At 36.4% G+C, this 13,698-nt stretch overlaps 1 long non-coding RNA gene across 3 annotated transcripts in view; it reads right to left on the bottom strand.

Annotated features, from left to right (window-relative positions):
• Positions 1-13,698, bottom strand: part of LOC138107274 (uncharacterized) — a 56,927-nt gene that overhangs the window by 24,184 nt on the left and 19,045 nt on the right. The window contains exon 2 of one of the 3 annotated variants that reach the window (XR_011149368.1): positions 8,029-8,190. The exons of the other annotated variants lie outside the window; for them this stretch is intronic. This is a non-coding gene — a long non-coding RNA (uncharacterized lncRNA). The remainder of the gene's footprint in view (positions 1-8,028; positions 8,191-13,698) is intronic. 3 annotated transcript variants of the gene reach the window in all.

The raw sequence follows: 13,698 nt of genomic DNA, 5'->3' as shown, positions 1-13,698 counted from the left end.
GGGGAGAAGTGTTCTGAAGGTGTGGTATGATTTTATTTTTTTTTTTCCTTTTCTTTTTCCTTATTTTAGGTCTATTAATAAACTTCTTTATAGTCTTTCAAGTTTTGTGCCTGCTTTGCTTTTCTCCTAATTCTTATCTCACAGAAGGTAAACAGTAATGAGTATTTTGGACCAAACCACTACAGCATTACATCTTGTGGGGACAGGTCAGGCGTTCTCTAACTGCTTAAAGACAGGGTCTTCCTCATCATTGCATCTGATGATCAAAATTACTAGTGCAAGAATGTGGTTATCAGAAACAAGGCAAACAATGCTGGATCATTTGGGGGAAAATTCACTAAATGGTTTTGACAAAAACAGGAGGTTGAGTCATCCCAGAACTGTTTGTAAGTTCTTTGTCTAAATTTATTCCATCTTTAAGTCTTTGACCTTTTTCCTATACTATAGATGCAGGCACTGCTAAGTATCAAGATTGTAAATTTTATTTTTCCTTCCAGCTGCGGCTGAAATTTTCATGCTTAGAAGAAAGAAATCAATGACATTTTCTAACATTTCCTGAGTCACTATTATAATAACAGGAAACCCCCATTTCCTAGATCATTGCTTTTGCATAAAAGTGTTCTCTGCTTGAAAGGTCATGCTCTCTAAATAATAAATACACAAAAAATGAATCAATATTTGTGAATTTAAACTGTTACAAACTTTAGGGCAATGCAATAAACTTCTGCCTTTATTTTAATTTAGCTCAGTCAGTGTTAAAATGTTGGACATTACTGCCTGTAAAACCATCTGTAGATCAGCATGATGCAGCTTCTTAAAAAGGCAGTGATCTAGTCCATGAAATCATTTGCTGCTCCAAGTCTCATTTTAACATCTACTTCTTCATCTAGGCATCAGCAGTTTGCTCTTAGACACTATTTCTTCCCTGTAGAAAGCTGGAAATCTCCCCAAGAAACAAGTTATAAAAAATGGACTATGAGTCTCCTATTAGTCAAGGTTACTGCCTTTAACTGATTGCCTACCACCTTTAGCATGGTATGACAACTATTTTTTTTTCCCAGGAGAATGAATCTCAAGCCTTTTGTAGAGCAGCTGACACCAGCCTTTTAATGTCTGCAGAGATATTTTCATAATGAAATAAGGCATTAATGAAATTTATGAATCCTATTCATACCATGCTTTACACAATCAAATTGAATTTCTATTGACTTCCAAAAGTGAGTAAACAAATAATATTTTTGTGTTTTTATCAAATGCACCATTTGTCTGATAATTTTAGGAAGATTCTCTTAATTTTGAAACTTTTATTTTGTGGATTTTCCATCAATCTTGAAGAAGTGTAAGGATTTGTCTGAGAGAGAGCAATCCTCATAGCAATCCTCAAAAATTAGCTTTTCTGACATGGATTGAGGAGGCATTTCATATTATAGAGTTTGAAGTGCATTTCTAGAAAGTAGCAAGAAGTTTTAAACTATTTAAAACAACAATGTATTTAATGTATTAAATGCATTGGCAAAGATCAAACAAATATCAAACCAATTTTTGTACAGAAAAAATATAGCCTCATAAGAAGCAGAAAGGTGAGCTGTAGAGAAAATACAAGCACAAGAGAATATTGTGTGCAGAAACTGTGTAAGAAAAAATTATTTCTCATTTTACAAATGTTTCTATTATATCATTCCCTAAAATTTGCCCTCTAAAACCTTTTATTTTCTCTTTTTAAGTGCCATGGCAGGCTTTAATATAGCACGGTTGGGAAAGATAAAAAAGATTATTCGCAGTATGCCATGGAATTTTGCAGACATTCTCACAGCAACAGCGAGTAAAATGCACTCCTTAATAGACCACCTTAATTTAAAAGCTTTGCAGTTACTCTCATTCATCTGATTTTGATCCAGGCAAATAACTGAAGTTGTCATTATCTCTTGGAGGTGTAAGAATGCAGAATATTAATATCAGGTTTGGAGAGCACTGCATTCATGCCCTGCCCAAATGCTTTCCTGCTGGAAGAGAAAACATTCACTTTGCCAGCTTCTAGGACACCGCTACTGAAGTGAAATGATCATACTGTTCTCACTTTGATAACCATATAAAAATTTTGTATACTATCTCTCATACTCTGGATTCAATAGCCACAAATTAATATTAAATTTCAAAACCCTCTAATATATTCATGGGTTTCAGAGTTGCTGAGTCTTGATAGCAACACAGCATGATCAGGGCTCAATTAAATGCATTTTCAAATATCAAGGACATTTTAACTATAAACTTGCTTCTTTTTTTTTTTAAGAAGTAACATTTTAAGAAGGCAAGAGTTTGATCATTATTAATTTCTGATGCTCAAAAATCTATACAACAAGCTAAAAACAAGCTGCAGGGTTAATCTGACTATTGTACTTTATGTATCGCAAATAATCAAAGAGCTGAGAGGCATTTTTTAGCTCAAAGAGAACTGTAATTACTTGAGAAAAAAATAATTTCACCTTGTCACTGATTTTTTAATTTTCTTGTTCTGAAGGTCTTTGTTTCAATGTTTTTCTTCTACAGAGTGTACTGGCAGTTCCCCTAGGTAGCTCCTCCCACTGGCTTTTAATAACTTACACGCTATTATTTTCTTTTATTTTATTTGGTTTGTTTTCTTCTTTTTCTGTTTATCATGTCTTTCTCATGAAGGCCTCACACTGTGAAGCCCAAAACTGGACACAGTAACAGGTGTGGCCTCACCACTGTCGAGTCGAGGGGATGTGTCACCTGCCTCGCCCCGGTGGCAACTCTCCTAACACAGCCCAGGATACCATTGGCCTTGCCACATGGGCCCGTTGCTGGTGTTTCAACACAGCATCCACCAGCACTCCCAGGCCCTCTTATGACAGGCCTCTCAACTGGATGTGCCACTGCAATACTTGCAGAAGCCAACGGGATGTTACTCCCTCCAGGGATTACTGAGTTAATAAGAATATTCTTATTCTCAGAATAAGAAATAAACCACAGTGACTATATAACTTCCCAAACTATTTAATTTAAGTGCTGACCTAGTCCTGCCATTCCAGAATATAACCAGGGCAGGAAGGAGAGCTGACAGCTGGGCTGGAACAGAAAATAACGAGTGCTATCTGCAGGCTGACAGAAATGTAGGTAACTGATGTGGGTTGCTGCTGCTGTGGACATACACCATTTGATATTGTGAAAAACTGAAAGGATTTTGCTCCAAAACATCTGAAATAGTAAAGAACAGCATTCCTGACTACTTACACAAGCTATTGAAACCTCAGGTGTTCTATATACCAACTTTGTTTTTCACAAAAATCTAAATATTCATTAATCAAAACAGGAACCACCTTACCATACTGGTAAACTGATGGGCACATGCAGCATACTTCTGGTCTCGTACTCATGTTACAATATTATCATGAAAACACTGCCAAGTCTAGAAATCTGGCAGGCTGTATTTTGGATTTATTAATTAATCAATTCATTGAAAAAATCATAAAAACAGCCTTTTTCCTTCCTAAAGTGATGTCAATCCAAGAACTGTGGTCAGCAAATGACTCCTAGAGATGCTGCAGATTAAGGTCTTTGTTATTTCTGGGATTGATTATTTCAACTATTTATTTTGGGGTTTCATTGATTGCACTATTCAAACTCCACAGTCTATGACAGATGCTACAAGTGAGATCATATGTAGAATTTTGAGGAATGTGAAAAAATAACCCTATATATTTAACTCATCATAAATTTCCTCAGCACTTTTAAAGAATTTGCTTCCTTTTTGAAGGCTCCTAAGAATTAGTAAGTTACTTGAGCAGCAAGTAACTAGAATAAAAACTGAACTTCTTAGGAGCCAGTCAAGGGAAAAACACTTCAGGATTTAATCTTGCTTATTACTTATTTCTGTGTTCATAAATGTTAGTGGGAGTAGGAACAAAAAAGTATTAATTAACAACATGGAAGTCACTCTCCTAAACTGCATCCTTGTGCACAAAATCACCAACAAATTAAGCTATGTCTCTTCTGCAGTACATTTTCTCATCACTTTGGTTGCATCACTTTGATGAACCCTCTAAACTCTGTTGTGTTTGGCCCACTGACACGGAGCAAAACGAAAGATTTAGAAATGTTCTCTTCTATGAAGACTCAAGAGATACAGAGGCGTTGTGAAGCACCCCTGACTTTTCGTCTCATGAGAGACTCCTAAATAATACAGGAAAGGCCTAAGTCTATCTTCATACAAAACTTTCCCTTGGCACAGAGAGATAGGGAAAGAGAAAGCTAATAAGCTTTGGCTAAAAAGTTGTTTATACAAAACTAGCTCCAAGCTGCTCTTGGTTTTGCTTCAAAAATCTTCACGCACAATTCACCTCTACAATTTTTTCTCTCCTAATGATAAACACAAATTCAGTGAAAGTACCTTAAATTCTGGTAAGAAGAAAGAAGAGTTCTGGAGATTTACTGTAAGGGAAAGGGGAGGACAGATAAACCACAGGTTATAGGTGTAAAACACAGAGTGTATGTCTGAAGACTTAATTGCTTTACTGTTATTATTAAAATTCCTGCCAAAATATCTCTCTGAGCTAAAACTCTGTTTTGGTCCTGGCTCCCATTCAGTTCCCATCTACAATACTATAACAGGCAGAATGAAGAGAACTTCTACATTCTATGACTCACAGAGCAACTGGCCTGTGAGGCCATGTTTTGCATCTGTTACAGATGTACCACCTGTGTTTTAAGACATTCACAGATTCTTGGTTTTACACTTTTTAAAAAGTTAACAAAGGTATCATATCACTATGGAAAAAGTAATAATACCCATATACTGTAATTTTTCTCTTGACCTGCAAAACATTCAAAAGGATTGTGGAGGAACTGAGCCAGCAAACAACTTCAAACATACCACACTACATTCTCTTCATTTTCATTTAATTTTCATTCCCTTTTCTCAAGAAACAATTATAATTTAAAACCTCACTTGTTTGCAAGAGACCATATACATAGCATGTGGACCTACAACATTGTTTCAAAAATGGAGGGATTATTATGTAGAAAATTCAAAATTGCAAGTGTAATATAAATAGGATTATGTAAAAATAAATATCTTAGCTTCTTCCAGCTGGTGCAGGACCACAAGGAAGACTGATGAATGATTAATACTTGATATTTATTTGTCCTGCAGATTGTTTCAGCTAATTCCTGGCTAGTATAACAGAACTATTTCTAAATAAAGAGAAGCAGTATATAAAGAGACTAAAAATTGAAATTAAAATATGTTTGTTTGGTTTTTTAATATTCACTTCCCATGAACATTTATAGACTCTATTTATCAAAAGCTCAGTGTTTAAGACTGGGAGTGCGAATGAGAGAGATGGAAAGGGAAGTTATCCTGACGTGTTTGTGTTCAACAAAGAGAAAATCCTCTTGCATGATACAAGCATAACAGTGAAAAGGCAGGACAGTACTGGCTGTAGGTACTGTAGGTAGGAGTCCACACTTTGATACACTACTTGTGAATGCTTTTTTTCCCAGGAGATTAATCTTGTAACATTTTACTGTTTGTTTTATTGTTTTTATTAATTTTGTTGTCTTTAATTTCAGCAATGAATTACTCTATTGCCCCAGTGAGGATGTTGGAACACAGTTAACCCCTGCCCTGGGCGCACACACTTTGACAGTGAATGCACCACAGTTCCAGTGAAGGCAAGCTCTGAGCAAAAAAAGCCATGTGCAGGGTAAGGTGCCATGGGGAGGGCAAGCAAGGGCCACCCAGCCCATGGGGTCACCTGCACCAGAACCTGCATGCTGGGGACAGCATGCTTTCGAGCAAGAGACCTAACGCTTCCCCTCCTTAGGTCTGCCCCTTCTACAAAGGAGGCAGTTATGGAAAATAGAGACAACCTTTTCCTTGCCTCAGCCACTCCGTTAGCATTTCTACTGCCTCAGAAACACAGAAAAACGGGGCATTTTTTATCTCATAGGAAAGTAATATTATGAAAACAGGACTGCCACCCAGAGATGCCAATAATCAATCAGTTGGAAATGGACTTGAGTAGCTGTATTTACATGCTAATGACTTTCAATATCTAAAACACCTATTAGGTGTTACATTTATGTACTTAATCTCAGAATATGAAATATCTCCTCCCGGGCCTTGTTCACCTTCCAAGTAAGGAGAGATCATTAAAAGAAAGCATTAGGTAATTCTTCATTCCTGCGTCTTGTTCACCTTCCAAGTAAGGAGAGATCACTAAAAAATAGCATTAGGTAATTCTTCATTTACTTGAAAGCAGGAGATTGAATTTCTATTAATCAGCAGAAGCACATATTCTGTAAACATCACACAGTGATATCCAAGTGGTACCATACGTACAGATACTACCTCCATTATGGAAAAAATAATTTTTTCCACAAGTGTTTTCAAGCTCATTGCTATAATAAATATCTGGAGTCAGCTAATACTTGTACCCACTAAAACTGGTAAAATCTTCAGTGAGCTATTGTCTCCTTATCAATCCTGTTCCTGCACTGAAAAGTGTGATGAATGTGCAAAACGATGTTAGCAATTATGATAAACACAGAAACTAAACAATTCTGCTAGGATCTTCTGATGTTACCTCATGAGAAACTTATGGCTGGCCCTTTGGGGAGGTTGGTCACTGTACTGACTTGGTAGGGATGCCCTGAACCCGTCATTTCTTCTCTGGCCTGTGTGCAGAGAACCAAGAATGGCACATCATCTCAGGTAATCTCAGCACCCATAATGCAGGTTATTGTGGAGACAGCTGGCTGGACAAATAAAAAAAGCAAACCAGACAATCAAAGGATACCATTATTTATGGTTTCTGCAAACATTGCATTACATGTTAGACAGATGCGTCTTTAAAATACAAGTTCTTATGGTAGTTGATATACTTAAAATATGCCCCCATATTACAATCTCTAGAGTTGATAATCTTTACAAGCCACACAGAGAAACACATGTTGCTTTCTAGATATTAAAAACCTGTGGATTACAGCCTGAGAGGGCAGTATGACCAGGCATTATGAGTACAATTAATCCCTTTTAAAGAATGATAGACACCACTATGATCAAGTTTCCTACATCCTTGCCTGTGCCTTTAAAGTTCCAGGGAAATCCATAGATTTTCACGAATGAGCTGCTAAAATGGCCAACTGCAAAGTTATTCTAGATCTAATTGGAAAAAAAAAAAAAAGAAAAGACACAAAGACAGGAAGAAGTTACAGTGCTCTGAAGCAGGAAGCTGCAAATATTTGGAGGAGAGAGACATGTTAGGGACCTCACCCAACAAAGCTTCACAAGGCCAATGCTAAACACATATATTAGTTTATTAGAAGAAAACCAGGAATTTTCAGGCAGCACTAAGGTACCAGCACTATTTCAGCCTTTGTCAAGGATTCAGAAGATCCACTCAATAGTTTATGATGACTACTAGCCTGGGCACAGATATGCAAGACAAATTAATCAAATTAGTAAATTTATGCTGCAAGAGCAACCAGTGTTTGAAGCAGCTGGGAAAGACAGTTCAATACAAAGGAAAAAAAAATAAAAATAATAAAATCAAAACACTCTAGATTTTGAGCTAATCAAAAATTTGGGTTCTCGTTCTTAAGGAACAAGTCTATCATTCCTATCTTTCATCATAAATCCATGCCTGAACAAGACACAGTTATTAGATTTAGAACGACTTTAGATTTAGGTTTAGTTGTTAGATTTTCCCTCTACAGTTGTATCCAGAAAGAGATAGGCAAAACATTATCTGCTAATATGAAACCCAAAACTGCTGATACAGCCCTGAGGTCAAATAGTTTGCTGACCATACATAATATATAGATCTATAAACAATAAAAACAGTAACAAGATTTTTTTTTTTTAATTGGAGACTGGAAAAAATGTTTGTTTTAACAGGGAGAATGAAAAACATCCTGGAGAGCAAATTGTAGTATCCTCTGGGGTGCAAAACAAAGAGCTGAATTTATTGGGAAAGCAATCACAGAAGTTGGATATCTTCAACTTACAGAGATAAAAGTCTTCAAGGGGAAGAGACACTAATGGCCTACACTGAAGAGATGCCAGGGATCTCATGTTACTGATACGTAGAGGGACATGCTTCCATCCCAGGCTCTGTTTAAGGACACAGGGAAACAGCCAGTCTCAGAAGGGAATCCCACTGGTTTCACCTATGAACAAATGAAGCATGGACTGATGGCTCATTTACCATCTGTACACTTGTCTATGTGTACATGTAACCACTTCACAACCTTGGAAATCAATATCATGAAAGCACTAGAACTGTACTCTTTTTCTCTTTATGAAAATAAACAACATATGCATGAACATCTGTTAATGTAAATAATTCTGAACTATATCGTCAATTACAGCTTCAATAACTGCCTCACTGTGACATTTGTTGCCATAAATATAAAATATGTTGAATTTCAGAATGCAAGCGACGTATAATGAAAATGTGTGGAATGATTTCCCTCTATCTTCAGACTTCAAAAACCAATTTTCAAACAGCTCTGCAATGAGGCAAAACCAGTTTATGATTTAACTTTACTACCTCAGTAGTGAAGTTAAATTAAAACAGGATGAATTGGTTTGTTTGACAGGAATTGAACAAATATTTAGCTGGTAACTAAATTTGTCCCTTTTCCTTCTCAGTGTAGAATTTTACTGACTGTGATTTTTTTTATAGTAAAACTAAATTATTAACTCACAGCAAGCTATATATTAATTTAACATCACTTCTCATCTGTTCTTAGGCACTACCTGTGCATACAAGATTTTTATCAGGTCATTTTTGTTTCTTGTCATAGTGCAGTGGCTCTTCTGTGATTTTAACACCTGGCTGAAAAGCTGAATCCAGAATCTCTGCAGCCAACAGTATTTCACAAATGCGTTTCCCCTTCTGCAGCAAGGTATCTCATAAATATTTTAGGGCAGATAGTCATAATTTGACATTCAAGCTGTACTGGTTAATTAGGATTGATTGCATAAGTTGCAGAATATTGAAAGACTGAAAAACACTGTGCAAAAGAAAAAGCTAAAAAACTGCAAGGCTTTCAATTTTTGAGGGGAAGTTAACAGAAACACAGTGGCACTGCAGATCCTTGCCAGTACTTCCTTTCCTGGGGAAAAATATACCTTTCCTGTGGCAGAGCTGTTGGAAGGATGAGGCTATAAAGATTTTTTTACCTTGGTGTGCCCTTAAATTGTTATTGTTTTGCTTAGACAGAAGACCGATGTATGAATCCAGGAATAAATTAGCGTGTTGCCATTCAATTTTTCATCAGTAGGTGGTGTAACCACAGTTTATCTGTGTTGTATTGATCTGGATGGATACAGGTTGGCTGGGTTTTGTGTTATCCCAGCTTTGGTGAGGTTATCACAAGCAAAAGCTGATATCAAAATTGCCACAATCACAAGAAAACTCTTTTTTCTAGTAAAAGTAGTGAATTAAGCCCATTTTAGTGAAGTAAATCTTATCACTTCTACTCAGGTTGATTTTAGCCCATATCAAATAAACTCAGTTCAAAAGTGCATTTTCTGGCAGATGTCCCTGTACCACTGAAGCACACATTCATTCAATTTTCAAAAGTATATATACACTATTTAAGTGATATTTTTCTATCTAAGATCAATCCCACAGATAAGTCTTGTGCAAACATTCACTATATTTAAAAATTTCTGCAAATTCTTCAAAAGAAGACATCTCAGAAGTTACTAACGATTGTTGATCTAATGACACTACGAATCTGATGAATGAAATAGTATTCATTGACAAAGAGATTACAAAAGCAATGTCCACCATGCTATTTCTCACAGCCCACCACAGGTCCAGAGGTTAGCAAAACCTCTGGATAAACAAGAGAATAAATATATAACAGAAAAGAACAGAATGAAGCTCATTGTTTGAACCAATTTGACTCCTGTGATATTGTAAGGTATGGATTACATCCAAGTCTGGTGCTCCTCTGCATCCTTCTGATGTAAATTATTAGGGTTTTTTTTCCATTAAAGACAATGAACTCACAAAGGTCTTGAGTTACTGAAGACAGAAGGGAAAGAAATATGTGACAGGAGCTCATGAAATCCCAGCCTGGAGAAAGTGTATATATAAAATGACTGTTCACCATGAAAAGAGAAATTAGGGGCCACTTTGATGATCAAGAAACAGTTTAACACAATCAAAACAAAAGAGACTTTCTCGCACCATTGGATGGTAAATTATGTAACACTGCTATAAATAGCACAGATGTCAAAAGTCTATGGTTTAAAAGTTACAAGGGTGTCACAGAAAAATGTAGAGACAAACAAATAGCTAAAAAACACTGAAACAAAGCAAAACAATAGAATTACAGAATAGTTTGGATTAAAAGGGGGCCTTAAATATCATCAATTCCCCTGCCATGAGCAATACCACCTACTAGATCAGGTTTCCCAGGGCCCCAAAACTGGAAGTTTTAGCAAGATTTGTCATGCTCTTTTACTCTTCCCTGAGAACGTACTGTGGGCCACTAGCATGGCATTTGAAGCCATGTCCTCTTGATATGGACAAATTTAACTATTCCAATGCTCCTGTGAGCCTCAGGTCAAAGTACACAGTGCTGAAGATAAAACAATAATATTAATAAAGAAAAAAAAAGCCATGTGATTTTCAATAAATTTTATAATCCCTGGTTCCTTGAAATTTATATTAATTGCCTATATATGTTAATGTATCCAATGTGGAAATAATAACCCCTTTCAGAAGCAAATCATTCTTACTGCTTTTTAGAAGCAATGATTACACCATGTGTTACCAATTTAATGGCAAGAGTACATTTGGCAGAAACATATTTAGGAGAAGAATGTGAGCAAAATTAAAGTACAGGTATTAAGCAGATTTGACAGTAGGGTGCAAGAGCAGCATGAAATTAAGTTATGCTAAGAGGTGATGTTTAAAATGACTGATCGCCACCAGAGCACTACTTCATTCATGTCAAATATTCTGTGCTCTCAAATGCATAACAAAGAGCATACCAGGCTCCAGAGGCAGCAGAAAAGATTAATAAAGTGGAAATGCTGAACATGGGGAGCCTGAATACAATTTTGATTAAAATACCAACCAGTTTTATAAGGTCAGATCACATAACTCTTTAACACATAAAGTGATCCTTAATATAGGAGCAACAGATTAAAAACTGATCTTTGACTTAGGAAGCAAACAGAGAGCTTACAACACCACCACAACATGGTGACATTTAAAATTTTTTAGCCAAGTTAAAGGTGATCTCCAGGGTTTTAATTCTGAACGTACTGTCTTCCACTCCTCTGTACCAAAAGGCTTTCTACTAGAGTCTACACTGAGTCATGTCAGCATCTCACAGGAGGAAGAATAATTTGAATTAAGTGACAAATCTGGACAAGAGACATCACTCTGCTCAGCACCCAGCTTATCTCAAATTCCTATTTTCCTAGGAAATATTTAGTTTGTAGGTTTTACATGGACTAAAACTAATATTTTTGCTGTTTTCCTCTTCCTTTTACTACTGGTTGAAGATAACAGAAAAATAAAAGAAGTTAACATAAATATGTCATAAAGATGGGCACCAATGTAGAGTACATAGCAGGAAATGGTCTGAGCTAATAGACCCACCACAGCACAGTGCAATGCTATGAAGCAATGCTGGCACCCATCTGGAAGCAGCATCATTATGTTCATGTGCTGTAAAGAGTCTCCCCCAGAGATGCTTCTGGCTATCTTGGTGAAAAGAACCAGAGAAACCAGTAAAAGCCTTCTGATCTCCCTGCAGAGAATAGTTGTGCCTGTAAATTAAGCCCTCTGAAGTGGTAGGGCTGAATCAAGATATTCTCATACAGTTTAGATTCTGGGAATATTCTCTGGGTTCCAGTGAGGCCTCTCAGCTCAAACACCGGTAGTCCATGCTGATCTTTCAGACTGCTGTAGTAAAGGAATGGCTCTGACTTTACAAAGTGTTGTTGAGCAGCAGGTGCTGAACCTCCACACACCAATCAGAAAACTTGTGGTCCTAGTGGAAGTAAATTAAAATTTTTCTGCTTACACATCAATTCTCCTGTTATGGTCTGTTTCAGGGTTTGATGAAGTTTGTTGGTACAAAGTTTGTCCATTTCCATTGGTAGCGCTGGCTCAATGAGATTCATTTTTATGGTAATGGTTCATAATTTTTATTACTTTGAACTAACTTATAGACAACTAAGTGTTATAATCAGCAACAAACAGCAATCAAGGTTTCTCATCTCTTGTCTCATTGCCATTTACTTAACCTCTTCTTCACTGCAATGCCTTGTGAAGGTTCATAAATTTACACTTAGGCTCAAAGCAGTCATCAGATGAATTCCGCACTGAACTGCAATGAGGTAACCCCAGAGTGTTCATGTTTTGACATATGAATGCATCAAGCCTGTAACTCTAATAATAGACCCTTCCAAGCCTTTTCATGCACTCTAGTATGTGTTTTCCACATAAGCCTTTTACTCCTAATGTAATTTTCTATCCACAATACTAAAACCAACATTAGAGAAGAAACAGAAACTTCAGAAGTTCTAGAGTAAAATGCTTTATGGTGTAACTGATACTTGTTTAACCATGGAGTTACAAGCACTCCATGCTCCAGGAGGGGCAGCATTGCAGAAGACTGCCTCAGTGCTTTCAACTAGGGTAGAAATTAGTCTGGGTTTTTCTAAACAGGATTAACATGTACAAATTTTATCATAAGCAAGGCCCAGAACATGAAGAAAAAAATTTACAGCAAATATGTGAATAAATTCTGTTACAAACAAAACAAATTTTAGCCATAATTATCCCACAGAAGTAACTTTTGGTAATTTTGTATAGTCCTTTGCATTTGCAAATTCTCAGCCAATTCTTAGATAGCCATTAGGCTCACAACTCCCCCTGTTTCCCAAACATCCCTATCACAAGTTTAGAGAGAGAATTTTCTCACTAAACAGAGCAATTTGTGCAGGGACATACAATTAAATAATACAATTCAAAAGCTAAACTCCTTGCCTCTCTTCAAATTAATTTATCATTTTCCACTTTCAGTCTGTAAACAAGGCTACAGACTGAACTAAATGGATTGTCCCCTGAGGGAATATTGTGGGAAATAAGAGAGTAATAGAAATCTTTCAAAATAATAAATGTTGTTCTTTACCGATTATGCAATGTAGATAAAAAATGCAAAAGCAATAAGAGGAAAGAAAAAAGTAACATCAGAAGATTCTTCAAATGCTAACACAGAGACAATATGAAACATGTCAAAGTAGTCTTCACCAAAGATTGGTTAAATAACCTAGCACAGGCCCCACACAAGAAGGGGATATCCAAACAGGAATTCATGCATTTTGATATCTGGTACAATAACCCAGTTGGATACCTAACTCCATAAATCAAATTCACAAGGCTGCAATAAATGCTTAAACTCTCTGTTCATTGAAATGTAGGGAGCTGGATGTGATTCTGAATTCTGGCCAGCTAGGCAGTGGGATGCTGTTCTTAATCAATACAAAATGATGAATGGAGGAACGGATGTGCCTGAAATTCACTGCTGTGATCCCTTGTCCATTTAGCTGTCTATACCCTAACATCTATGAGAAATCAGTATTCAAAACCATTCTTTTATACACTGATTTTTTTTTTTTTTTTCTCAAACAACTGATCC

This window comes from Aphelocoma coerulescens, chromosome 3, assembly GCF_041296385.1.
Source record: "Aphelocoma coerulescens isolate FSJ_1873_10779 chromosome 3, UR_Acoe_1.0, whole genome shotgun sequence".
In the NCBI taxonomy this organism is placed as follows: Eukaryota; Metazoa; Chordata; class Aves; order Passeriformes; family Corvidae; genus Aphelocoma; species Aphelocoma coerulescens.
Note: the sequence above shows the minus strand (reverse complement) of the source record. Positions and strands in the feature narration are given on the sequence as shown.